The 19,019-nt window shown below is 44.6% G+C and overlaps 1 protein-coding gene across 5 annotated transcripts in view; it reads right to left on the bottom strand.

Annotated features, from left to right (window-relative positions):
• EYA2 (EYA transcriptional coactivator and phosphatase 2) overlaps window positions 1–1,795 on the bottom strand; it is a 151,734-nt gene extending 149,939 nt beyond the window's left edge. For 2 of the 5 annotated variants that reach the window (XM_077335534.1, XM_077335532.1), the window contains exon 1: window positions 1,133–1,355. The gene's annotated coding sequence lies outside the window, so the exon portion shown is untranslated. The other 3 variants (XM_077335537.1, XM_077335536.1, XM_077335538.1) reach the window with 3 other exon arrangements.
• Window positions 1,796–19,019: the final 17,224 nt, after the last annotated feature.

The raw sequence follows: 19,019 nt of genomic DNA, 5'->3' as shown, positions 1-19,019 counted from the left end.
ATCCTTGTCTGGTGCGCCCTGTGTAATCAGTGTCAAATCCTGCACACACTGGCAAACTTGAAACAGATATTAAACTGTTCTAGATATTGCATTACACAAATTTAATAATACAGTCTTTTAATATTAAAAATGTATTACTAAAGCCTCAGTTTATAGATGCAATCCTGAGCGCGCAAAGCACATCACCCAGAAAACAGAAAGTAGCGGGCAACAATAAATAATGAACATATTATAGATGTTGATATTTCTAGAGATAGGAAGAGAAATTAATGATAAACAGATTATTCCCCCCCCCTTCACCAGTATATTCCTTTCCTGAGTTAAATGCTGTACCTATACACAATTACTGCATGCCACTGAAACTTTTTTCCTTTCAAGACTATACTTCAGGAACGACAACTACAGGTATTAATACGACCATTAATTGGGGAAAAGATTCAATAGGTACCTACTCAAGGTAATATGCAAGATTTAGCCAATCTTCACCAAACAATGCAACGGGGGAGGGGGTGGGGAGAGTTTCCACTGAAAAATTATCCAGAAAACGATTTGACTTTGCAAAATATTCCCAAAACCAACGCTGGATGCTACTCATCCCTTAACATCCGAACTGAATATGCATGAAAATTAACAGTGCCCAATTGTTAAGTACTAAAAGTCTGGGGGGGGGGGAGGGCAATGTCCCATTCACTCCGATCTCTAGACTGCTATTGCTGACAGGGCAAGCATATCAAGAGACAAACTCTCACGCACAGGACCCCGGTGGGGAGTGGGGGGAGCAGCAGCCCTCCAACCGAAGGGGAAATACTTGGGAGGTTGAAAACTGCTGGGGGAGATGGATGAAAAAGGGCGCCTTCCACTTCTCCGCGGACCCTCCAAACGGGGGAAGGGTCCCCGCAATCGCTTTGGGGGCAGAGGGCGCTTCCAGCAACGGGCACAGCCTCCGCCTCTCCCCCTGTTGCCCAGGCTGCCTCCAGAAGCGCCCCACTGGGACGGCCAGTGCCCACGGAAGCCGCGGCCACTGGGACAAGTGCGCAGAGCATCGCCCGCTCCCCCGCCCCCGGCGCCCCCTTTGCCCAATGCAGGCGGGCGGGATGGGAGGCGGCGGCGACGGAGAGCCCCGTCCACTCACCGCGGGCTCCTGCAGAGGCTCTGGCGCCGCCGGGCTCCCTGTCCCCGCAGCCGCCTGCGCACGACGGCAGCTGCCGCTCCGCCTGGGAAAGTCCGCGTCCGCTAAGCGCACGAGCCGCTCTCCCGCAGCAGCGCGTCCTCCGAAACTCCTCGCGCGCCGCCAGTGAGCATGTGCGCGCCAGCTCTGCACATGCCCATTCACGGCGAGGATGCTGCCGCGGTGCCCTTACCTTGCCCTTTACCTAAAGTTCAGCCGCTTTGCAGGGAAGCACAGCCCGCGAGGAAGGCGCGCGCGCCTGGCAGCCTTGGGGGGGGAGGAGGAGGAGGGGGGGAGACGCGGCGCGGACAGGGAGGGGAAGGGGGGAGAGGTTGGGGACATTAGTCATTAGTAATATTCTAATCAGGGATTTGGGGGCAGGAGGAGGAGGAGGAGGAGGAGGAGGAGGAGGGAGGCTGTGTTTTGTTTCTGCTGTTTGAAGATCAGGGCGACCCTGGAGGAAGTTGCTGGCCAACAGAGCATCTCTGGTTACCTTAGTGAGGTTTTACCAGATGTCCTCTTTCTGGAGGACGCGTCGCCTCTTCTGGGTGCCCGTCCCCTTTGGGGCCGAGGAGCGCGTTCTCTTTGGGCGGTTAGGGGTCTTCCTCCTTTAGTCGCGGTTAGCACGGTTTAAATTGCAAGGGTGGGTGGGTGGGTGGGGGTGTTTGAAATGAGATTTGCCAGAGCGGTCGCTGCTTTTGAAGGCGCCCGTCGGGGATGCAGTCCTTCTCGTAATACGGCAGCCCTACCTAAGGATGCACGAGGGAGCCCAGCGAGCCCGCGGCATGGAGCGAGCGGCGCGAAACCCTCGAGGATTGCAAAAAAGGGGGAAGGAGGAGGGGGGGCGGACACACTCAAGTCACTTTCCGGTCCCCCCCCCTCCTTAATTTGCCCCGTGGATTGGACCCCCTACCCCATGTACTTCTGCGGAACTTGAATTCTCCCTAGCAGCGCGACGCGACCTCCTCGACGTATGGACTTCCTTAACATCTTCCACTCGGTGCGAGGGGGTTTTCTTCTGTAGCCTGGGACAGATTTTAGGTTCATAGAATCAGTCCTTTCGCTGTGTCTTCATTTATTCGTACAGGATGAAGCTTGTTTTTGGAGGAGCGTTTGGGAGGACATATTCCTTTCCTTTCCTTTTAATGCTCTTTGGGTTTTTTTAAAGCCTTAAGCTGTTACATCTTATCACATGGGGAAGTCATAAAAGTTTATTAATTTCAATGTTAAGTTGGGTTACCAAGAGAGAGCACGCCAGTGACCTAGTAGCAGATGGGTCCACATCCCATAATAGAAAAGATGGGTCTTGATTTGCAGTTATAAGTTTATTCTTCTCCCAACAGCGGTTTAATCTTTCTTTCTCCAGTAGGCGATATTTTAAAAAGTCTCCTTTATATCTCCTTTATAAAAAGGCAATTCTTGACATAAAAACAGGACACTGACCTATCTTCCCAGTGACGCTTGTTAACTAACCCTTTTCATTACGCTGTGATTTATTTTGCTGTAGGAGGCAGGATATTCACCGTGGGTGAAGTAGTTCAGGTATTGTAACTGTATGTGTGTGATTTTCAATTCAACGAATTTTAATTATTGTGTTTTTACTATTCTACTGAGCACAGAGATTTTAAACAAATGGATAAGCGGGGAGGGGTGTTTAACTATTTAAAGAATCCTTTGTATGGATTTTAGATTGCAATATATTAGATTTACCAACTGGCTTGGAGAAAATGTACCCTGCTCTGTTATGAACGTTTAATGGGATGTTATTAATCAGGGGGATGTTAAGCTAGGAAAACTTCACCTGTCTATTTCCACATAGCAAGCCTCTGTTACAGGGACAAGACGCTTTCCCCAGACCAGCTGGCAAGCCTAAATTCTATACAGATTTGTTCCTATCTAAATCCATTGAAATTGGATTTGAAACTAGGCTTAGACTGAAGAAAAATGTGCATAAAGTTCTACTGTCCATCAATGAATTCACACTTTTGCAACTGAATAAAGTTAATTTTTTTAAGTATCTTTGCTTTTATTTTACATGACCCACCCTCTTTGAAAACGTATTCCTTCCTATATGTGCATACAAACACGGGAGATGCCTCATCTGAGACTGCACACCTGCCGTACTTGTCATAAAAACAATCCATTTTTAGAAGTCTTCATAATTAATCAGGAGTAACTTTAACTAATCAAAACATTTTAATCACGTATTCTATGCTGTTAATGGATGCAGCAGCCCTCAAATAAATAAATGGGGCAAGTTTTGTTTAAAAGCCCTATGGATCTGTAAGTAGGTTAAAAAGGGGGTGAGAACTCTGGTTATATTATGGACTTTCTTTTCTTTGCAGCATAGACTATCAATCATTTATGCTATCAGTTTGTGTATTCTCAGCTGGGAAATGAAAGTATTCTCTAGAGATAAGCAATAAATTTTAACTTCCAAGATTTTATTTGCATGCATGGGTTTATTTGCTTATTTGTATGTTCCCCACTTTTAAAGCAAACGTTGGCTTGTAAAACAAAAAAATGGAAAATGAATATAAATTAAGATATAACTTTAAAAAGATGCTCAGGGAAGAGACAGTCTGTGAGGTCTTCATTTAAATATAATGGAACGATGCTCAGCTATTGCCTCTTCTGCCTTGGTGTTGGTCATGTGAGTCTTTACCTCTCCTTCCAACTTAGTAGTCCAATGCTTATCACGGCAGTAAACAAAAAAGCTGTCTGCGGATGATTTATTTATTTATTTAATTTATAGCCCACTACTCCCAGAACTCTGGCTTATGGTGGGCAACATCGTAAAAAAACCCACAATAGAACACATAAAACAGTTATCCCTCCCTGGTGGCAAAAAACTCCACCACCACCCCACGCTCGATGGACTACTGATAACTGATAACCACATACAGCCTTGGGGGAACAGTTGTTCTAGCCCTTTCAGGAGGGGCCCCAGATCTTAATTGCCCTGGCCTCAACCAAAAACCTGGCAGAAGAGCTCCATCTTGTAGGTCCTGCGGAACTCAGAAAGTTCCAACAGGGCCCTCAGTTCTCCCAGGAGCTCATTCTACCAGGTCGCGGCTAGGACTGAAAAGGCCCTGGTCGAGGGCAAGTCTCAGTGTACCTCCCTCAGGCCTTGATTTCAAGAACTTTACTATATACTTGGGCTGTTCAGCTATACATAAAGACATTCATTTGTAAATTAAGATGATGGAGCAAAATCCACCATGCAAAATGGCTGATTGGGACTGGGCATGCTCATTGCCTTCAACATGGGCTGTTGTGGGCAGTTGACCTTCAGTTAAAGAAGATGGCAATAAAAATTGAGTCAGAGAGGACATTGGCCTGTTCAGGACCCCAACATTAAACAGTATCCCATCATTTAGTCCTATATATGTTGCTATCTTTTGCTATACTGTTGTTTGGATTATGTGAGGTTCAGTGATAGGTATGCTTCACAATTTGTTACAGTGAACCATACCAGGATTTATTAATAAGAGAACAAAATACCTTTTTCTTTAGGATATATTCGTCCTATGGAATGGTATAAAAAGCTGTCTTGAGGAAGGGAGCAAAGTATTAGAATTCAAGAGTTTTCTTCCAACCACCAACAATAAAGTCCAAAGTATAGTGTAAGTGGACAGCTGGTTTTACTATCAATTTTGTATTTTTCAGAACAATTTGAATGCCAAGTGTGTCCAACAGAAGACAAAGCAACCAGTGTCAGTTAAGAGTTGGCCAACAGTTTTAAAGAAATATTTCCTGACACAGTCCTGGTCAAGAAGAGAAGAAGAGGAATTGGGGTTTTGTACCTTGCGTTTTACTATCCGAAGGATTCTCAAAGCAGCCTACAATCACCTACCCTTCCTCTCCCCATAACAGACACCCTGTGAAGTAGGTGAGGCTGAGAAAGAACTGTGACCAGCTTAAGGTCACCTACCTGGCTGCATGCGAAAGAGTGGGGAATCCTACCCAGTTGTCCAGAATAGAGACCACAGCTCTTAACCACTACATCAAGGTCATGATTTTCCCAGAGGGAAATTCTATATAGCTCAGTTGCCCTTCTTATACACTCAATAGCTTAATTTTTAGGTAGTTTGCACAACAAAATGGGCCCCACAAGCACCTTGTTCTGCTATGGGGATATGGAGTTAAATCAGCTGGCTTAAGTCTGTCCAAAGAGAAGTTAATCTCTTCAGCCTTACTGTAGAACCAGGCACAGAAATAAGATTCCTTTTACCATCAACATTCCCCTGAAGTCTTCTGGATATAGGATTGCCAGGCACTGGCAATGGGCAGGAGCCTTGTGGGCAGAGATATAGGGAAGAACTGTGACGTTAGCTGCAGTGGAAAAACAGGAAGCGGCATAGGTAGCTCTAGGAATCTTCAGGGGGAAATGATAGAACCATAGACTTTCTAGTGATTCCTAGAGTTACCCTATGTCACTTCTGTTTGATTTTTTTGCCAGAAGTAATGTAGTGCTGCACACCTGTTTCCTGTATTGTGCAGGGGGTTGGACAAGATGACCTTGGAGGACCTTCCAGTTCTATGATTCTATATCATTTTAATTCCTGGGCTTGTTTTACATGTCTTTGTTAATATTGACAATACTTATGACTGGATTGTTTGTTTGTTTTTTACTTTGAGTGGCATCTTGAGTTGGTCTATGAGGAAGAGACATAGAAGATTTGTAAATATATTGTACAGTGTACCAGTAGTGGTCAATAAAGATGCGGTAACTGTTCATGATCCTTCATGAGTTGGTCCCTCATGGTTGACAAGAACAGTCCAGATGGAAGGACTCCATTGTTCAACAGAAGAGCAAGGCTGTGGCCCATAACAATTTTAGACTAAAAGGAGGGCTCCGAGGTACAAGGGTCAGAGGTACATAGACTATAGGACTACAAAAAATAAGCAGAAAGTCTTGGGGGTTCTCATATTAGATCACCTGATGGAAAAGTTTCTTTCCAATACCAAATATGGAGATCAGTTTGGTTGCTGACTGTTAATGCCAAACCCACCGTCCATTACTGTTTTCCTAAGAGATTTTTTTTTTTTAGTATTTTAGTACTAATCCACTCAATCTTGGGTTGATTTGCAGCTGGATTTCAGACATCTGCTTCTATTTTCTTGACACTTGGCTGCTTTAAGATTTTCAAAAGCTCAGCTTTAATTCTGGGCAGTAGGCAAATTAAAAACACTATATGTTTAAACGATTAGCATATACAAATGAACAGTGGCCAAAGAAGACATAGCAACCACAATCTCACCCGAAATCTCAGTCAAAATAGGCCACTTGTATGGATGTTCAGCTTTAATTCCAAGCGATGGCTAATTTTAAATTTGCACGCATTTCAATAGGTTGGCACAGGCAAAAATTAATGGCTGTTTAAGAAGACGTTATATCTCTGTCAGCCATCCCCTCAGTGGTGTCTCTGGGATGCAGTGCAGTCGGTAGGGCTAAGTCATGGGCGTTTGGGGTTGTAGCCCGTTTTATGGAACAGTGGAAACAGCCCATTTTATTAAACTTTTTATGGAACATATCAGAAATTCCTCCTGCTGATGGCTTTCAGAAGACAGTATAAAGCTGAGCCTTATGCAGTAGCAAAAGCATGGATTTTTAGATGGCAAATTATACTATTTATGTTATTTTTATTTTTCAATTTATAGGCTGGGCTCAAACTCCATCGTTAACTTCTGTTTCAAGGATTTCAATTGTATTTTCATTGTTTTAATTCTGCATTATCGTCTGACTTGGGTTCAGCATGACTGGGAGAAAGTCAGGTTTAGCTCCATCATCTTAATGGTTTGGGCAATTCCATGCTACGGCTTACTTTGTTTACCTGTAGGCATAATGATGATGCCTAACAAACCCATTTCTGTGGTGACTCGGCTCTTGTGGAACTGCCTCCCACAGGAAGCCTGCCAGGTTCAGTCTTTTAGAAAATGGTAACTGTAGTTTCATTCTTTCAGGCATTTGGGCTAGATTAATTTTATAGGTTAATGTTACGTTTATTTTACTGCAATGCAAGAATGGTCCCCTTTTCTTCCTTGGGCCCATTATGCACGGCCGCCGAAACGGCGATTTCGGGTCACATGGAAAACGTGGAGGGGGAAGAAGCGAAGCAAACCAGTTATGCCCGGGACGGGATGCAATGGCGGCAAAACCCAGAGTAACCGATTATGCACGCGGCGATCCCGGCGCCGCTTCTGGTTGCGCCCCGGTCACCCGGAAGCTGCGCTTTCTTCCGTGTTCCGCTAACGTGCCTTTTTCGGCGGCGTGCATCGAATCTGCAGCCAGTTGCGGCCGGCACAGTGCGTTATCAGTGATTTTAGTCGCCGCCATTCCACCCCGAATGTGCGCTAAAACCCCCGTGCATAATAGGTCTTGGACTGGCTTTTCCTGGGTGGGAGGATACAGGGAAGCTACTCTGGGTCTCTTATTTTCCTATCAAAATGACATGAGTAAGGCAGATGTGAGTGATGCTCAGTGGAAAGAGTGGGGCCTGGGGAGCAAAGCCTGCAAAACAGGAAAAGTGGACATGAGACCTCCTTTGAGGCACTTCCACCCTTAGAGGATGCCTCAGAGGAAGTGGTCGAAATGGGATGGAGTTCTTCCTGATCCAGCAGGCCACAGCAAAGGGGTAGGATTACAATAATCACCACACAGCAGCAGTGGCCAGACTGTGGTTCTCCAGATGTCCATGGACTAGTTCCCATGAGCCCCTGCCAGCTGGCAGGGGCTTATGGGAATTGTAATCCATGGACATCTGGAGAGCCAGTCTGGCCACCCCTGACATACAGTATTGCTTGTATCTTCAGTCAGAAGGGTTGCCAGCTCCAGGTTGGGATATACCTGGAGATTTTGAGGGTGGAACCTGAGGATTTAGGAAGAGGAGAACTTCAATGTGGTTTAATGCCATAGAGCCCATCCACCAAAGGAGCCATTTGCTCCAGGTGAAGTGATCTCTGTTGCTTGGAGATCAGTTGTAATCCCAGGAGATCTCTAGCCATCACCTGGAAGTTGGCAGTCATATCAGTCACAGAATTGTTTGTTCTGCCTTTTCACCTTGCTAACACTTGTGAAGTGGCAATACTTTGACAAACATTTGGATGAATTTTAAAAGAGCCTGATATGGCCGTCATGAACCACCTTCATTAAAGGTGACTGAAGTGCATGAAGAAATTACAAATCCATGCTAAACGTACAGGTGGAGAACAGCATTGGCTGCTTGCTTTTCTACTAGTCTGATTTTATCTTGATATTGTTTGGACAATTTGAAGAGCTTCTGGAAAGAAATGGGGGGGTTCTTCCCCCTCACCACTGCTGGGCATCTTCCGATCAAACTATGTGATGCTGCAGATGTTTAATACGGAATTAAAAACTAGAAGAAGTAGAAGGAGTTGGTTCTTATATGCCGCTTTTCTCTATCTGAAGGAGTCTCAAAGCGGCTTACAGTCCTTTTTCCTTTCCTCTCCCCACAACAGACACCCTGTGGGGTGGGTGAGGCTGAGAGAACACTGTTATCACTGCTCGGTCAGAACAGCTTTATCAGTGCTGTGGGGAGCCCAAGGTCACCCAGCTGGCTGAATGTAGGGGAGTGCAGAATCAAACCCAGCATGCCATATTAGAAGTCCACATTCCTAACCACTACACCAAACTAGCCACTGGAAAGAGAGGTGGATTGTGGCAACAGTGCTTGGGAAGGGGAGAGTTGACTCTTCACTACTGTGCTGCTTCCCTCAATTGAAGATGCCAATACCTGGCTGCTTTGATAGGGAAAACCACATAGAAATCTTATAATAGGCTGCCTGTCTTCTCCCATCCCACCCTGATACCCAAGGTGCCTATCATCAATTGAGGAAAATGTAGGGGAAAAGAACATTAGCCCTTGCTTACCCAGCACTGCCGTCCTAACCCAGATCTACCTGTCTCCTCTAAGGCAGGGTTAGTCAGGGGCAGGGGCTCATGGGAATTGTAGTCCATGAACATCTGGAGGACCACAGGTTGACTAACCCGGCTCTAAGGTGTTTGTAGGTCCAAATTACACATTCGTCGTTCCAGTTACAAAACTGCAGCATCATGTGCGGCTGGGCCCCGAACCGAGGCATACTGCAAAGGTCATAATGGAGGTTTTCTTTCTTTTCCTTCCTCCCTGAAGTCTGTCCCATGCTGTGAGTGGAAATCAAAACACAGGGAGAAAGAGAACTGAAGAAAGACGACAAAGCATCAGAATTAGATTTGCATTCCTCAGCCTTCCGACCCTGCTATGCTCATTTCCGTAGACTCTGCTGCCTCCTATTAAACATCAAATGTAAGATGTGCGCAAGGTATACATGTGTGAAAGCATTCAAAACCAGCCAGATCTATATACTGCTATAACAATATCCGGGATCAGTCATACATCCACTGTGCTGTATTATTCACTCCCTGAGAAAAAGTCCCTGGTGGAAGTTTGCTCTCCATTCTGAAGAATACTCTAAAGGACATTCTAGATGCCAGGTAGAGAAATTCACATGGATTAGGTTCCCAAAGTCCTACAATATCAATGAGGATACGGAACTGATGGTGCATCATGTAGCAACCACACATTCATTGTTGTTGTTGTTGTTAGGTGCGAAGTCATGTCCAACCCATTGTGACCCCATGGACAATGATCCTCCAGGCCTTCTTGTCCTCTACCATTCCTTCGAGTCCATTTAAGTTTATACCTACTGCTTCAGTGACTCCATCCAGCCACCTCATTCTCTGTCGTCCCCTTCTTCTTTTGCCCTCAATCGCTCCCAGCATTAGGCTTTTCTCCAGGGAGTCCTTCCTTCTCATGAGGTGGCCAAAGTATTTGAGTTTCATCTTCAAGATCTGGCCTTCTAAGGAGCAGTCAGGGCTGATCTCCTCTAGGACTGACCAGTTTGTTCGCCTTGCAGTCCAAGGGACTCTCAAGAGTCTTCTCCAGCACCAGAGTTCAAAAGCCTCAATCCTTTGACACTCGGCCTTCCTTATGGTCCAACTTTCACAGCCATACATTGCAACAGGGAATATCATAGTCTTGACTAAACGCACTTTTGCTGGCAGGGCGATGTCTCTGCTTTTTAGGATGGTGTCTAGATTTGCCATAGCTTTCCTCCCCAGGAGCAAGCGTCTTTTAATTTCTTTGCTGCAGTCCCCATCTGCAGTGATCTTGGAGCCCAGGAAAATAAAATCTGTCACTACCTCCATTTCTTCCCCATCTGCCAGGAATTGAGAGGGCCGGATGCCATGATCTTCGTTTTCTTGATGTTGAGTTTCAAGCCAACTTTTGCACTCTCCTCCTTCACCCGCATCAACAGGCTCTTTAGTTCCTCTTCACTTTCTGCAATTAGAGTGGTATCATCTGCATATCTGGTTGTTGATATTTCTCCCTGCAATCTTGATCCCAATTTGTGACTCATCTAACCCTGCCTTTCTCATGATGTGCTCCGCATACAAGTTAAATAGGCAAGGTGACAGTATACAGCCTTGCCGAACTCCTTTCTCAATTTTGAACCAATCAGTGATTCCATGCCCGGTTCTCACAGTTGCTTCTTGACTTGCATATAGGTTTCTCAAGAGACAAATACATTAAATGTACAGTTCTATTAAAATATTTGTTGTGCGAACCACGTAGAAAACCAGATTATTCCAATGTACCACTGTACACATGGCTGGATTCTGACGATTCTGTACAAAATACAAAATGACTGGACAGGGATGACAATTTATTATTTCTCACAATGTTCATGACAACAAATTTAGATTCTAGTGGCACCTTTAAGACCAATAATTTTTATTCAATATTTATGTTTGAATAATTATTATTCAATATTATTTTTATTCAATACTGATTGAATAAAAATGTATTGGTCTTAAAGATGCCCCTGTTCTCTAAATTTGTTCTGCTGCTTCAGACCAACACAGCTACCCACTTGATTCGATGTTCACGACATTCAGTTAACAAGACTCTTTCATTTTCTAGAGTATGAAGCTATTCTCTTCTTTTAAAAGAAAGTAAAAATAATGGCATTGTGCTTATTATGGTTTCAAAATGGTCTCGTACCATTGGAGTCAAATAATGGTGTTCAAGAATAAAACACGTTGACATTACATAGCAAGAGAAACTTTTTTCATTGAATGTAGCATAGTGCCTGTGAGATACACTGTATGTTGTTTATTGTGTTCAAGCAAAACTAGCAGCATTGTTTCTATCAAACCTCATTAGTTCAATGAATTCAGTAGGTGACTTCACGCAAGACGCCTGCTCAGCCCCCTTTATCTAGATCAGGGTTAGTCGACCTGTGGTCCTCCATATGTCCATGGACTACAATTCCCATGAGCTCCTGCCAGCGTTTGCTGGCAGGAGCTCATGGGATGTGTGAAATGTCAGGTTGACTATCTTCCTATGGGGACTTACATTCTTTCTAAATTACAAGTGATCTCCGGACTCCTGTTCCTCAGGAGAAAATGGCCAATTTGGAGAGCATATCCCTGCCAATCTGCTTCTCTTCCACAAATGCTATCCTCCCAGGCTCCCAAGATGGAGATGGTAACCCTACAGGTGTGACGGCCTTTTTAGCACTCAAGCAGTGAGACATTATTAACTAGACCTGGCCCAAGGATTGTGGCCAATCAGTGCAAGAATAGGAAAGCAACTGCCTGCCCCCCCCCCCCCGCACCTTGTCCTTTACTGTGCGGAGATGGGAAATTTTTTTAATCAGCAGAATGGAACTTTCCCACTTCGCCATTTCCAATGCAGTCAGCTGACCTCCATGAAATCCTGTTAATGGGGGACTGGGGATCCCCCCAAGAACAACACAAAGGGGGTTTGCAATGATAACAGGGAAGTGGTGGAAGCTGCCAGCTGAGTCTGGATCTAACCTGCTGGTTGTAAATAAATAGCAATTATGCCAACCTATCGTACAATATTTTTGTAAGAATTGTTATTTGCGCTGAACACTTCAAAACATTGTACAAATTATAACTGGGTTTTTTTTTCTTATTTTAATTATATATTCTTCTAAAGTTTCTTCTCCAGTGTGCAGACCTGATGGGAGCCCAAATGCGGAGGTTGGTCAAAGAATTCTTCTTCCCTTTTATGAAAAAATGGGAAGGGGCCAGAGTACTCTCTTGCCTCATTCCTCCTGACCTGCTCCAGGCAGCAATTGGTGCATAATAAACCCAACTGCAGAGGATAGCGTAGAACTCAACCCTTGAGTGGGGGACTGTGGTGGAGGCTGGCTGTTAGCAGAGTCTGTAAGCCTCTATTTTTTTTTAAATGATAAGGTGAAGTTCCCAGCCCTGCCTTCTAGAATGGCTTGTGGTACAAACTGAAACTGGACTCCTTGTTTCCTCTCTGGTGTATACTCTTTGGTGTAACCCCCTCCCAATTGGCTCACTCATCTTCCAGCCCTAAAGTGGCTAGCCACTGTGGGTTAAGATTTTATTTCTTTTCTATTTCCCATCTAGATTGGGATTTTTACCATGAATTTTGGGAGGTCCCACACTTGTTATTTATGTGAGCTAAAACATGAGCTAGTTATTAGAACGATATAATCCTACACACAGGCGGGAAAGCAATTCCTCAGTGCCGAGGAGGAGAGTCTAAATATTGTGTTGCTTTGCCGCTCTACTGTTGTCCAATGTGGAACATTTGTAACTCATAAACAAAATGCATGTTAGCCATTAAAGCTCAAAATTAGGCAGGCAGTAAAACGTAATCTGAGAGGAGAACTGTAGCTACTGATACTATTGATGCTGTTCGTAAACCATATGGCTCCCAATCATTAACACAATGCACAAAAATAAGACCCTGCATCCGATGGACGTCTGCATTTTTTTTTATCGCTAACAGATCAAACATGCTGTCTCTTTTTGGGGGGTACTTTCACACAGCCACAATTGCCCCTGGGTCAGCTCAAAATGAAACCAGGCCAGGACCAATTTCATGTTGGTGTGTGTATGTGGCATGGTGGTTATTAGGTAGCAGTCAGATGTAGGCAATTGTTCTACACAATCTAAAGGGAATTTTACCATCTGATTATCATTTTTCCAGGGGTTTACATAACAAAATGCATTCAATGAGCAAGTAATGCTAGTGAATAACAGTGCAGTCTTAAGCAGAGTTATACCCACGTAACTTCGTTGTTATCAAGGGGCTTAGAGGGGTGTCACTCCATCCAGAGAGTAGAAGCTTGATATGTTTCAGTATACTGCACTGCTTCCACAGCTGGTGAAGAATACAACTTTGTAAGGCCTTTTCATAAAAATAGCTCCCTGCAAGTAAAAATTAGCTTATCAGAAAGAGAGAGGTTCTAGCCTGACCCTTTTCCTATGGTGCTACTTTTTTTTTTCTTTGCAGAAATTCTTTTCCATAGGGAAGTATTCAAAAATCGGATCCCTCTCTTGCAGTCTGAATCGGGACTATGCATATTACCACCTCAGAGCTACACCCATTGTGTGGCCAGACCAAGCTGCAATTCCATGGATCACAGATTCATTGGCCTCAGCTATATAGCAGATGATAACATTGCATAGCAACAACCATTGAAAGAGAGTTACCAGATATTCAAGCTGGCTTTCGAAGGGGGCATGGCACTCACGAACACATAGCAAACCTGTACTGGATTTTGGAAAAGTCACAGGAATATCAGAAGGAAGTCTACATCTGCTTTATTGACTACAAGAAAACTTTTGATTGTGTAGATCACAATATATTGTGGGAAGCCCTGGAAAATTTGGGGGTGCCAGTGCATTTGATCAAATTGATGCAGTTGCTCAATGCAAACCAAGAAGCCATTGTACGTACACCATTTGGTGACACTGGCTGGTCCAAAATAGAGAAAAGATTACGCCAAGGTTGTATTCCTCCCCCCTTCCTGTTTAACTTGCATGCATGATGAGATCATTATGAGAGATAATGAACTCAAAGAATCAAACTCTGGAATTAAAACTGGAGGAAGGGATTTAAATAATCTTCAGTATGCTGATGACACTACCCTCCTGTCAAAAACTAAGGAAGGCCTAGAACAGCTGACTCCAAAGGTCAAGAAGTAAGTAAGATATTTGGCCGTTTCTTAAACACTAAAAAGACAAAATAATGATCACTCCAAAAAACAGACACATCACAATAATAATTGATGGTGAAGAGATTGAATTCGAACAAGAATTCATTTTTTGAATCACAAATTGATGTGAGTGGCAATTGCAGTATGGAAATAAAACACTGAATTGCTCTGGGTCACTTAGCAATGACAAGTTTGAACTGAACATGGAAAAACAAGGACATAAGTGAGATTACCAAATGTAAATTAGTTCGATCTATTATATTTCCAATATCCATTTATGGCTGTGAAAGTTAGACAAGAATCGATCTGTCTGAACTCTGTTGTTGGAGAAGGCTTCTGCGGGTTTCATGGACACAAAAGTCACAAACAAATACTTGTTGTTGTTAGGTGCGAAGTCATGTTGCGACCCCATGGGCAATGATCCTCCAGGCCTTCCTGTCCTCTACCATTCCTCAAAGTCCATTTAAGTTTGCACCAACTGCTTCAGTGACTCCATCCAGCCACCTCATTCTCTGTCGTCCCCTTCTTCTTTTGCCCTCGATCGCTCCCAGCATTAGGCTCTTCTCCAGGGAGTCCTTCCTTCTCATGAGGTGGCCAAAGTATTTGAGTTTCATCTTCAGGATCTGGCTTTCTAAGGAGCAGTCAATACAGCACATAAAGTCTGATTTATCACTGGTAGGCAAAATCATGAGACTCTGGCTCAATGGAGAAAGCAATTATGTTAGGATTGGTCAGTTGAAAAAGAAAACCAGGTCGACAAAGCGTGTGGTGCTTGGATGCGATCAGAGTGGACACTGTATAGCTGAGGGAGGCGGTGCAGGATCAGGGATCGTGGCAGTGGGTGTACCATGGGATTGCCATGTGCCTCCCTTGCTGATTTGATAGTCTAAATTAGCGATCCCCAACCTGTGGGCCGCGGACCACATGTGGTCCTTCAACTAATTGGAGGTGGGCCCCAAAGGACGCCTTCTCCCCCCCCCCTTGGCCCTTTACTTCATCCCCCCGGCCCTTTACAACACACTTCATTGTTGTGGAGTGTCTGTATCTTATTTTGAAGGGATGTTTAAACATTACCATAGCGATCAGAGAGCGCTAGGACAGTGGTTGAGAGTAGAGGAGTAAACTACCCCCCCCACCGGGCCTCAGTAAAAGGCGTTGAGTGGTCCCCGGTGAGTGGTCCCCGGCATTGAGTGGTCCCTGATGATAAAAAGGTTGGGGACCACTGCTCTAAATGACTATGTGGACCACTTAGTCAGAAAGCCAGCTTAGTCCAAGAATAGGGAGATTTTCATCCAACACCAAAGCCTTAGTTGTAGCCATGATGGCATAGAATGACATATTTAAGGAAGTCAGAGGGCACTGTTCTTCAGGAAACTATAGAGCAGCTTTGTCAGAGAGTGTCATGGCTCGGTCAGCCTCCCCAGTGCCTCAGCCGGGTCAAGCCAAGGGTGACTGTGATGATAACTCAGAAACAGGTGAGGAATGCCTCAACCTTCACTGAGGAAATGCCTGGATTGTCAGCAGATGCAGACCCTCCCCCAAGTTTGCAACCAGAGCTGTCAACAAGTACAGTCACTCAAGATTTACAGCTGGAACCACAGGCAAGCAGGAATTACGATCTGAGGAATCAAAGAATCATAGAATAATAGAGTTGGAAGGGACCCCATGGGTCATCTAGTTCAACCCGTTGCACTATGCAGGACGCTCACAACCCTATCGCTCATCCACTGTGACCTACCACCCCCTTAAGCCTTCACAGAATCAGCTGCTCTGTCAGATGGCTATCCAGCCTCTCTTTAGAATTTTCCAAAGATGGAGAACCCACCACCTCCCGAAGAAGCCTGTTCCACTGAGAAACCGCTCTGTCAGGAACTTCTTCCAGATGTTGAGACGGAATTTCTTTTGAATTAATTTCGTCCCATTGGTTCTGGTCCATCCCTCCGGGGCAAGAGATAACAACTCTGCTCCATCCTCCATATGGCACCCTTTTAAATACTTGAAGATGGTTATCAAATCCCCTCTCAGTTGTCTCCTCTCCAGGGAATCTTTTCATCTTTGATGCAAAGGCAGAAGTGAATGTGGTAGTAAGTTCTCATACCTGGAGAAACGGTGGCTCCTTTTAAAGGACAAGAAACACCTGGACAGTGAGTGGGTTGTTGCAGTAAAGGGGGATATACTGCTTAGGGAAGGAAAGAAGAAAAGCTGAAATTGGGGGAGGCAGATAAAGGTTAGTTGGTGGATGACAGGGAGAGAAGAAAGGGGAAAAGGGCAATTGAGGCTGCCTGAGGAATGAAAGAACAAATATTGTTGGGAAGGGGATACTGGAGGGGAAACAAGGTAATTTCACGTGGATCATCTTATATATCTTTTATTTCCACATTCTAGTCTGGGGGGTGGCTACACTGTAGCTGTCCAGATGTCCATGGACAACAATTACCATGAGCCTGGAAGAAATTTGCCTCCCAACCCCAAAGTGGTGATCAGCATCGCCTCCTGGAAAGAACCAGAAAACAGAAGATTGTTACCAATATCATCTGGAATCACCCTTATAATAGCGAATGGATGGCCATTGAGCCATATTTGACTATGGTAAGATCACCCTAACGTTCATTTGTTTGTTTTGATTTATTAGATTTATAGGACTGCCTCTCTCAGCACAGCCATCTCATACCTCTCCCCATTGGGAACTCAAAGCAGCTTACATCATTCTCTTGTCCTCCATTTTATCCACACAACAACCCTGTGAGGTAGGTTAGGCTGAGATAGCCTGACTGGCCAAAGATCATCCGGCAAGCTTCCACAACATGAGTGGGGATTCAAACCTTGGGTCTCCCAGATATGAGTCCGATGCTCTTAACCATTCTACCACAATAACTCAATAAGTGCTTTACAAAGTGATCTGGAAAAGCTATTACCGGCTGAGCATTTGGGGGGAGAAAATATGCCACCTTGGCAATTGCGTCTTCCGCTGTTTTTATGACTGCCCCCTCCCCTTCTTTTCCACTGGGGTGACAGTGGCCCAGAATTAGTGTAATACAGGTCACAACCATTGAGTACATTACAAGTAGCAGGTTACACTTCAAAACCTTTGGATCAGAGACCTCAGGACAATTCATCATTTTTATTATTCTAAGAGACTGAAGAGGCTTTAGAAACTTCTGCCTCGGAAACAATATAGATTTTGAACAGCTGGACATTGTTCCTGCTCATATTACAGCAGCTTTAATACCGGATCACGGTATTTTTCAGTAAATGGGAAGGCATCCTAGAAGCAGTTTTCGTGGAATGCTGTTTCTCATTAAACTTCCATTGTTTTAGGAAAGCTGACTACCAGTTCTGGGCTATCTGATTTAAATAATTGTTAAACCAGCCATTTCTCCAGCACAACTGGGGCTGCCAACCTCCAGGCAGGGCCTGGAGATATTCCAGTATTACAATTGATCTTCAGATAACAGGAACCAGTTCCCCCGGAGGAAATGGCTGCTTTATGGCATTGTATTCTGTTGAGGAAGAGCCTCTTGTGGCGCAGGGTGGTAAGGCAGCAGAAATGCTGTCTGAAGCTATCTGCCCATGAGGCTGGGAGCTCAATCCCAGCAGCTGGCTCAAGGTTGACTCAGCCTTCCATCCTTCCGAGGTCGGTAAAATGAGTACCCAGCTTGGGTAAACGGTCATGACTGGGGAAGGCACTGGCAAACCACCCCGTATTGAGTCTGCCATGAAAACGCTAGAGGGCGTCACCCCAAGGGTCAGACATGACTCGGTGCTTGCACAGGGGATACCTTTACCTTTACCTTTACTCTGTTGAGGTAGCTCTCTTCCATCAGGTGATAGATCCATGGGTTCATAGATCAGGACAATGGGAGTTCATTTCAGCTCCTCATTGTGGCCCCAGTATGATGGTGCAAAGAGGCAAAAACTGAACTGAATAAACCCACAACCAAGCCCATCTTGTATAAGAAAAGCCACACAATAGATCTTCCTGCCAATGTGCGCTATTGGTCAGTTTCACTTTAAACTGATCCTGGCAGACAGGATCTAGTGGGAGCAACCACAGAGAAAGCTCAAGGCTTTGATTAGCACCAGAGGGGCCACCTTGAGCAAGAGAACATCAAGCAGATGGCAAGCTGTGGGCTTAAAAAAAAGAAAAGCAGCATTGGCCAGTTTGGGAGGGGTGGGTGGGTTGATGTGACATACACATATGATGTATGGTCATATCACCCAAAAAATGTTTAACACATTTAAAAACTACATTAAAAATAAGTTACTGCCACCTATTTGGGAAACCCTCCCAGGGCTGTCAAGAAACCCCAGTGTTTCAGGAAACCCTATCCTACCTGTTTTTATTCACAAATACTTGCTTAATTTTATGCACACTTCCTTGGGAGTCAGGTCCACAGAATTCAGTGTAACTTTTTTTCTGAATAAACATCACATCTGACTGTAAGTTAACCAGAAAACTCATGCACAGGGCAGAAACCACTTTCTGGTGGTGCTGTTATGATGTTTTTGCCTTTTTGAAAGGCTACAGCATTTGAAGATTTTTAAGGAGGGGGGATTCTTTGCGTAACACTATTCCCAAAGTCAGTCTGATCTTTCCCCCCAGACAATCCACTTCCTCAGATGCTTTTTTCCCATAGCTTTTATGATTTACTTTGGTCTCATTGTGGTACCTTTTGTCTTTTGTTTTCGAAAAGCTCCCCCCCCTCCCCCCTGTTCTTGTCAGTGTGTGTATTTTCTCCCCTCCGGTCTAGTCATCTGAAAGCACCAAAGCATGTTGAAT

This window comes from Paroedura picta, chromosome 4 (assembly GCF_049243985.1).
Source record: "Paroedura picta isolate Pp20150507F chromosome 4, Ppicta_v3.0, whole genome shotgun sequence".
Lineage (NCBI taxonomy): Eukaryota > Metazoa > Chordata > Lepidosauria > Squamata > Gekkonidae > Paroedura > Paroedura picta.
The sequence above is the reverse complement of the archived record's forward strand: the minus strand, read 5'-3'. Positions and strand labels throughout refer to the sequence as shown.